Source organism: Cricetulus griseus, chromosome 3 (assembly GCF_003668045.3).
Source record: "Cricetulus griseus strain 17A/GY chromosome 3, alternate assembly CriGri-PICRH-1.0, whole genome shotgun sequence".
In the NCBI taxonomy this organism is placed as follows: Eukaryota; Metazoa; Chordata; class Mammalia; order Rodentia; family Cricetidae; genus Cricetulus; species Cricetulus griseus.
In genome coordinates this window covers 4084053-4093476 of record NC_048596.1, presented here as the reverse complement: position 1 = coordinate 4093476, position 9424 = coordinate 4084053, and positions in this window count along the sequence as shown.

Genomic DNA, 9424 nt, shown 5'->3' with positions numbered 1-9424 from the left:
ATTTTGTATGACACATTTTTTTTTTTTTTTTTTTTTTTTTTTTTTGGTTTTTCAAGACAGGGTTCTCTATGTAACCCTGGCTTTCCTGGAACTAACTGTGTAGACCAGGCTGGCCTCTAATTCACAGAGATCTGCCTGCCTCTGTCTCCCGAGTGCTGGGATTAAAGGTGTGTGAACCACCACTGCCCAGAGTGTGACACAATTATTATCCTTGCTTTTTTTAAAAGGTTTTTTTGTTAATCATGTATATATACAGTGTTCTGCCTGCATGCCAGAAGAGGGCACCAGATCCTATTATAGATGGTGGTGAGCCACCATGTGGTTGCTGGGAATTGAACTCAGGACTTTTGGAAGAGAAGTCAATGTTCTTAACCTCTGAGTCATCTCTCCAGTCCCTATCCTGGCTTTTTAAAAAGTATGATTTTCTTTTATTTATTTGAGCCTGTCTCTTCCCTTTTAAATCTACGTCTTTTAGAAAATATAGTGCATTTTAAAAATGGAACTATCATAGGACTGAGTTTTGAAAATAAAATCAAACTCCTGGGTTTATACCCAAAGGATTCTAAGTGCCACACAGATCCGTGCACATTTAGGCTTGTTGCTGCACAGGTCACAGGAGGTTAAAAAAAAAAAAAAAAGAGTGGGCAATGAGAATGTGTTACATATACACAACGAAGTTCCAGCAGGTTATAAAGAAGCCGGACAGTGGTGGCACACACCTTTAATCCCAGCACTCAGGAGGCAGAGGCAGGCAGATCTCTATGAGTTCGAGACCATCCTGGTCTACAAGAGCTAGTTCCAGGACAGCCTCTAAAGCCACAGAGAAACCCTGTCTTGAAAAACCAAAAAAAGAAAAAGAAAAGAAAAGTGAAACAATGATATTTTGAGGGAAATGGATATAGTCATATGCTGTGGAATAAGCCACTCAGAAAGGAAACCATCATGCTTTTTCTCATGTGGAGATTCTGGTTTTAACCCCGCCTGTGTAACCCTCCGCCTGTGTAACCCTCCGCCTGTGTAAACATGTGTCTACATAGGTCACGAAGCTAGACAATGGAACAGAAGGGGGCGATAAGATCTGAAGGGCAGGTGTGGGGGGGAAGAGACAAGGAGTACAAGTGACATGGAGTAGAAGGGACAGGGGACCAGGGAGTAAGTGGGAAATGGAGACAAATAAGAACAGAGGTGTATGACAGTGCCGCGGTAAAACAATTACTTAGTGTGCTAATAAAAGAATAATGAAAAACTCAAACAAGAAAAACAGCTGGAATGTGGTGTTATTTTTAAATCCTCTGACTTTTAATTGGTGATTTAAAGCCATTTATGATTTTTATCATGGAAAGAGTCATGTTATGTTCTTTCTGTTGTTTTGTTCTGCTTTCCTTATGACACTGGATTGAGGGGGAAATTGTACTGAATTTGACTGTTATACCTTGCAAGAATGTTTTTCTGGTAGTTACCCAGAATTGAACTGTGAGAAATTCCTTTACACTGTGTGAACATATGCCACTGTGATCGGTTTAATAAAGCAGCCGACTGGCCCATAGCCAGGCAGGATAAGGTTAGGAGGAGGAACTGGACTGAGAGAATGTTGGGAAGAAAAACAAGAGGAGGAGGAGGAGGAGGAGGGGGAGGGGGAGAGGGATGGGGAGGAAGGTGAAGTCTGAGGAATGGAGAGCCAGAGCAACATGGGAAGGTCATAGATGAGGTAAACGAGACTTGGGGAAGCGCATAGATTAATAAATATGGCGTAATTTAAGTTGTAAGCGCTAGCTAGAAACAAGCCTAAGCTATTGGTTGGGCATTTATAATTAAAAATAAGTCTCATTGTGGTTATTTGGGAGTGGCTGTCAGGACACAGAAAAGTCGGCCTAAATGGAACATTTCACTTCCTAATTGTCTTTCGTAACCTTTAGTTGTGATCACAGAAGGTCTGAGGAATAGAAGCAGCTGTGTGAGGCTGTGACGAAATACTTCCTCGGGAGACAATGGAAGCTCTCTTCTCTCCTTTCTGGCCCCTGCCCTAATACTGGGAACCAGTGCTTTTGAACATTTATGGGACCAGGAAAGTGACCTGAGTGTGGTCATGCCAGTCAGCAGTTTAGAACTCTTAGGAGCCTACAGTGACCTTGGAGCCATCGTAGTGGCTCCAACTCGACCCAGAAAACTCCATTGTTTTATTGGGCTGGAGAAGAGTCAGTGGTTAAGAAAACTGCCTGCTCTTCCAGAGGACCCAAGTTCAATTCCCAGAACCCACATGGCAGCTCACAACCATCTGTAACTCCAGTTCCAGGAGATCTGATGCCCTCTTCTGGCTCCCTAGGCACCAGGCATGCACATGCAGGCCAAATACCCATACAACTTAAAGTATATTGTTAGACCCCCCCAGAAAACTCAGGTATCCAGGGTCCCAGGCCACGACTGCGGTCACCCCAATCGCCAGGCGGATTCGAGAGCTTGCTGCAAACTGCATGAGGCTTTATTGTAATTTAACGAGCTAACCCCATGTTAGCTCAGGTCTTTCACCCACCCGCCATAGGGGATGGCTAGAAAAGACAGCTCTTAGGGCCTCCCAAGAGATCTTATAGGGCAGTAAGCAGAGTGTCTAGGGGTATGCACAGGCTCAGGATTGGTGTGCCTCCAGGCTTGGAGGGCTTGCCCTGTGTTGATTGGTCAAGTGGTTGTTATGGCCCATAGGCCCTCCCAGGGTGGTTGCTATACTTTGTGCGTCATTGCTGTGTGCTTGTCCGTAAAGCACACCCAGGGTCATAAAGCATAGCGCCACCAGCTAACTTCTGATTGTTTCCTTGTCACGAGGCAGGCATCTGACTTTCTAGTGACTAACTAACTTCTGATGGGTTCCTTGTCACAAGGCAGGCATCTGACCTCTAAGTGACCAAGGCAAGTTTATGGCAAGCACACGCTCGGCTGTTATGGCTGCCGAAAGGGGAGCTGGTCCCTTCGATATTAATCTACCATTTGTGTTGTGGCTTTGTACCTCTCTTCATCTTGCGCCTGCCGTTTCCTCTCTGTGTCCTTTCACCTAGATCCATTTCCCCTTGTCTCTCTCCCCGGAAGTCCCGCCTAGCCTCTTCCACCTAGCTATTGGCCATTCAGCCCTTTATTAAACCAATCAGAAGGTGGCTTGGCAAAGACCCATCTTCACAGTGTACACAAAGATTATTTCACAACTAGAAGTGACACCACCAGCAGGGTTTTCAGGTTTTAGCGCATGTTTCTGAGGTCCACCTGATTTTCCTTGTTTCTGTGACAAAATGCCTGGCATGAACAAGTTAAGAGGGGGGATATTTATCTTGGCTCACAGTTGCAGAGGCTTTGGTCTAAGGTCACTTGGTGCCATTGCTGTGGATCTGTGATGAAACAGAACATCCCAGGAAAGCGGCTGCAACAGAGCAGTCAGCTGGGAAGCAGAAACACAGAGAGAGACAAATGTAAGAGAAGCAGGGTGGAACACTGGGGACGGTGTAGACAAAGTATTATTTTTCCAGGGCACGGCCCGAGTGACCTACTTTGTCCACCTAAGGCCCCACCTCATAACGGTGCCACCATAAAGTGACCCAATCAAGGAATTAACCCCCTGAAGAAGTTGGCGCTCTCATGATCCAGCCACTGGCTGTGGTGGCAGGGGACCACACCTTAAGTACATGAGCTTTGGCGGGGGGCAGTATTACAAGCTATACTTGTTACAACTGTAGAGTTACCTGCAGTAGACCATGCCAGTACCAAGGTCACCAGTACCGTATGAACCAGCTGCTCGAAATTTGACACTTTTTTCTGGACTTCCATAAAATATATTTTCTTATCTCAGACTTCTCGTTTTGAAAAACGAATTACTTTCCAGTCCTTTGTTACAGGGAATCTCATTTGCATTGTCTTTTTTCTTCGGCTATACCACTTACTGAGCTATCTTTATTTGTGTATCTTGATTACTGCCTTCTAGAGATGATTCTCATATATTTTTTTTCTAAGCCCCGATCTCTCTTCTAACTTCTTAAGTCAAATTTATTGCCTGAAACCAGAGATTTCTACAGAGAAGCGGTTGTACAGCTAGTCAAACCTACACACTAAAATCTGCCCCTTTCCTCTCATTTCTCCCATTTATTTTCTTCCGTATGTATGTATTGCTCATGTGCGGTCAAGTGAGCACGCGTATGAACACGTAGGCCAGAGGTCAACCTCAGGAGCTCCCCACTTTGTTTTTACAGACAGGGCCCCTCATTAGCTCAGGGCTCACTGATTGGACAAGGCCTCTTGGCCAGCAAGCTCCAGGGATCTTCCTGTCTCCAATTCCCGATCATGGGATTGCAAGTGGCTGATGCAACACCTGGCTTTTCTCTTTCTTGAGATTTGAACTCAGGTCCTCTGGCTTGCGTGGAAGGCACTTTCTCCCAAGGCCCTCGATGTCTATGTCTTCACATCCACTGTCTCAATAATGACATTTTTGCTAACCTCATCCAAGATGAAACTCGAACAGTTGACTTATTATTATTCATGTTTTTCTGTAACCTGAAAATTTTGTTTGACCTTAGCTGGGTTTTCCAGTCCCCCTTGCACCTCCCATCTGACAGGTTACTAACTCCCACTGGTTATGAGCGTCTCTGAACTTTTGTAAGAAGCTTTAAAAGTGCCTCTAGTCTCTGCCCTTGCCAATCGAACTTTGTATTGTGCCAGCACAGTTTCGCCCAGAACTTCTTACAGGCTTTGTTATGAAAGCCTTGGTCCTTCCTCCAAGCTCCCAGTTTCCTGTTTCACAGAGATGCTTTCTTTCAAGACTGTGAGAGGATGCTGTCATTGTTTGCTTACTTTCTTTGAAGAATATGCTTATGGTACTTTTGGAAGATGCATTTACTTTTAGGTATATGGCTGTCTTTTTACCTGCATGTATATATTTTTACCATGTGCTGGCTGCTCTGGTGCCCTGGGAGGCCAAAAGGAGACTTCAGATTCCTGGGGGTTGGGGGAGTTACAGACAGTTGTGTACCATGTGGGTGTGGGGAATCAGACCAGGGTCCTCAGGAAGCCCTCCAGTCCTCATTTTATTGTTTAACTTATAGGTGTGCATGCACGTGCACGCATGTGTGCAGGTGCCAGCAGAGTCCAGAAGGCATCAGAGTTACAGGTCTGATTGTGAGCACTGAAAACTGAGTCTGGATTCTCTGCACAAGCAGTATGTGTTCTTAAGCACCAAGGCATTTCTTCAGCAACTGCTAATTTTTCCTCACTGAGATGGTAAGGATACAGTTTTCACACACACACACACACACACACACACACACACACACACACACACACACACATCCCACTACCTATGCATCCTTTCACCTTCCTGATACACAATGTCATTGCCTTAACTGGACCAGTGTTCAGAGTTTACACTGTAATAGTTTTGTAAATGGCATGTGTATTAGTGCCATGTAGACTGATGGTGTATATTAGTGCCATGTAGACTGACTGTGTGAATCAGCACCATGTGGATTGACCATGTGTATTATTAGTACCATGTGGACTGACTATGTGTATTTATACCATTTAGACTATGTGTACTAGTACCATGTGGACTGACTATGTGTATTAACACCATGTGGACTGCCATGTGTATTAGCGCCATGTGGACTGACTGCCTGCTCGTACACTGCATTGTAGTCAGACTTTTATTTGGGCCGCCAGCTCACAAATAACATGGAGGCTTATTATTACTTATGAAAGCTTGGGCTCAATATAAATACACACACACACTGAACCTCATGGAAGAGAAAGTGGGAAATACCCTTGAATGCACAGGCACAGGAGACAAATTTCTAATTAAAACACCAGGAGCACAGACACTGAGAGCAACAATTGATAAATGGGACCTCCTCAAACTGAGAAACTTCTGTAAGGCAAAGGACACAGTCAACAAGACAAAACAGCAGCCCACAGAATGGGAAAAGATCTTCACCAACCCCACATCTGATAGAGGGCTGATTTCCAAAATATACAAAGATCAAGAAGTTAGTCACCAAAACATCAAATAATCCAATTAAAAAGTGGGGTACAGAATTAAATAGTGCATTCTCAATAGAGGAATCTAAAATGACTGAAAGACACTTAAGAAATTGCTCAACATCCTTGGCCATCAGGGAAATGCAAATCAAAACAACTCTGAGATACCATCTTACACCTGTCAGAATTGCTAAAATCAAAAACACCAATGACATGCTGGAGAGGACATGGAGAAAGGGGAACATTTCTCTACTGCTGGTGGTAGTGCCAACTTGTACAGCCACTTTGGAAATCAGTATGGTGGTTTCTCAGGAAAATGGGAATCAGTCTACTCAAGATCCAGCAAGTCCACTCTTAGGCATATACCCAAAGGATGCATACTCATACTCTTTCGTTTTTAAGCCTTCCTTCTTTGTGCTCTATGCTGCTTTTAGAAACGGGGGATCACTCCTTCTATCCATGCAGATTCTTCTTTTGTTCTCGGAAAGCAGTGGTAACATTGTCTTTCCTGAAGTTTTCATTTCCACCTGTTGGATACAAACTCATCTCTTCGGAGTCCATCCTCTGTCTCACATCCTTCATTGGTCTCCACCATGCCTCGCATTTCTGATGGCCCTGTGGTGTCTGGTCCATTTAGGAGGGTGCACAGGACTGAGTGAGCTCTCTGTGCATACGGCAGGCGCTCGGTTGTGTCCATCTTCACTCCATCCCCCTGCCACTATCCCAATATGGCATTTCTACCCTCTCCTGAGCTAAGTCATCTTCCACCAGGACTGTGGAAGGGCAGGGAGGGGGTCTCATAGAGCAGGGAGGGGTCTGATAAACTTCACCCGTCCCACCATTTTGGGTCCTGACTGTGCCATTTGCTCTTTTGCTGCCTTTTGGTGGTTGTGACAAACACCACAACTGAGAGAGACTTGGGAAGGAAAGGATAACTTTACAGCTCCAGACAGGGCAGTCTGTGATGGCAGGGAAGGGATGACAGCCTGAGCTTGAGGCCTGCCTAGAAGTCAGGAAGCAGTCAGGAAATCCAATTTCACCCCCACACAGGGAGCTGGGACAGGGAACCAGAAGAGGGGCCAACTGTAAAACCTCAAAGCCAGGCTCCCAGTGTGCACTTCCTCCAGCAAGGCCTGCTTCCTGGAGATTCTAACTCTTCCCAAGCACCAGCGCTGGGCCAGCTGGGGACCAAGAGTTCAAACATGAGCCTCTGAGACAGCTCACAGGCAAACCACTTTCTGTTACTAATTCCTAAACCATGAGCAGTTCTTGGAATTAATACAGGGCTTTGATTCCTGGCTTCTAAACCCTTTCCATCTGTTTTCCAGTTTTCCCAGCTCTGCTGCCATCTCTTCTACTGACTCCCTTGTCCTTTGGGGTTTATAGAAGATAAACTCTTTCACTGGGTTTAACAGGGTTTGTGAAGTGAATGTTGCTATTTTTTATTTCCCATCCACCTACTGAACCAGAAGTCACCAAACACTGAAAGTTAGCATCATCTATCTTTCTTTTGTCTTTTTTTTTTTTCCCAGCTCCATCCTACTTGGGCTTCAGTTTTCCCGGTCCTGTGTGTGTGTGTGTGTGTGTCTGTGTCTGTGCGCGCGCGCGCGCGCGTCTGTGTCTGTGTGCGTGCACGCACACGCGCGTGTGCTTCTTCCAAGCACACACATGTGTGTGCACAAGCCCACAAGAGGCAGACGACGGTGTTGGATCCCCTGGAACTGGACTTGCAGGAGGTTGTGAGCCACCTGAAGCAGGTATGAGGAACTGAACTTGGGTTCCCTGGAAAAACAGCAAGCATTCTTAGCCATCACTCCAGACCCATTTCAGTCTTCAAAAAAGGACAACAATTTATTATTTGCCTTAAGCAAACAGAATACACCAATGTCCCAGTTAAGGAATTTCATGCAACCACGGTGTTTTCAAGGGTAAGAAAGGCTTCTTCCTGAGTTTCTCAAATCAGTTGTTGAGGTGAGTCCAACTGTATCCATGCATTAGGCAGGTTGTACATTATTAGTGTCACTCAAAGCATTCTTGGATGAGAATAGGAAATACAACCACTGGCTTAGTTATAGTTCTAGCTAACTTGTATATCTCAGAAATTAGGGACCAGGTAGATAAATCATTGAGTATTGGTATTAACCCAGAACCAAATATATATTTTATTGCGATTAAAATAAGTATGCAAAGTGTCCATCGTATTCAACTCTTGGCCTGTTTACACACATCTCCTCACACAAGCTGCGGTTGTAAGGCATTATGAAAATACATAATGCCTTATAATTAGGCCAGGAAAATTATTATAGTTAATACAATGACCAAAGCCCTTAAATAGTATTAATAATAATAATAACAACAACAAACATTATGTACTCTGGGTTGGAGCAGGAACAAGAAGCTTGAATTTGGAAAGGAATACATTTCATTATTCAACAAACAATGGAGGCTGTTGCCAGCATTTCAGTTTACAGAAAATGAGGTGACGTTTACCGGCCTTTGAGCACAGCAGATGTACAACCAAGGAAGAAGACAAGTCTCAAGCCGCCCCCCCCCCCGACCTTATACCTTGATTTCCCATCCTCTGTATTGTTAACTAATGTTGTGACAACAATGGGGAAAATCTGTGAAAATCCGTGTACCCCACGCCCAAGAGTGGCAGAGCCGCACCCCAAAAGACATCCAGCTCCAGGGCCCGGTTTCTTAAGCGGCCTAAGAGCTGTGGCGGCCTCTTCTGCCCCTTATCTGTCCTGTTCAAGTGAGTCTACGATAAATGGGTATTTTCACCAACGGTTACCGCGAGTCAACTCCACTCTAATCCAGAACTGCCCGGTCGACCCTCTGGGTGAAATGCTAACGTCAGTTTACAGCAAAGTCCTCCAGGCTCTCTCAGGAATTGTATCAACCAACTTAAAAATTGTCCAGAGGGGCCAGTGTTTCCTCTGGGGTTGATACACTGTTGCACAGTGTTCTCCCAAGCCTGCAGCTCAGTGCTCAGCACACTGGAGCTCCCCTCGTCAGTCTCCGGCATCTGGATACCCTTTTCTTTCCCAGGAACACACACCGAGACCTCGTAAGTTCGAACCCTCCTCGCCCCACGTGTCCACTGGGCACTTCCTGTTTTGGGAAGACCAAGCAATTTTACGGCGCAAGCCTCCTAGCACGGGGTCCCACTGCTCGTTCCGGCGTGAGGGAGACCTGGTTATTTCCCCAGCGGCCTCCCAAACTGGCCCGGTAAACGCCGCGCCAACGCCTCGCTGTAAAACCCGCACCGGGCGCAGCTCACGGAGAAATGAGCTCTAGCAGCGCCCGGTGCAAAGCCGGCCCCGCCCGCTCGCCCGCCCGCCACGCTCGCCGCGGCCGCTGCGCGCCCCGCCCCACGTCCAGCGCCGCAGGCAGCGGAGGCCCGGCTTTCCGGGGCTGG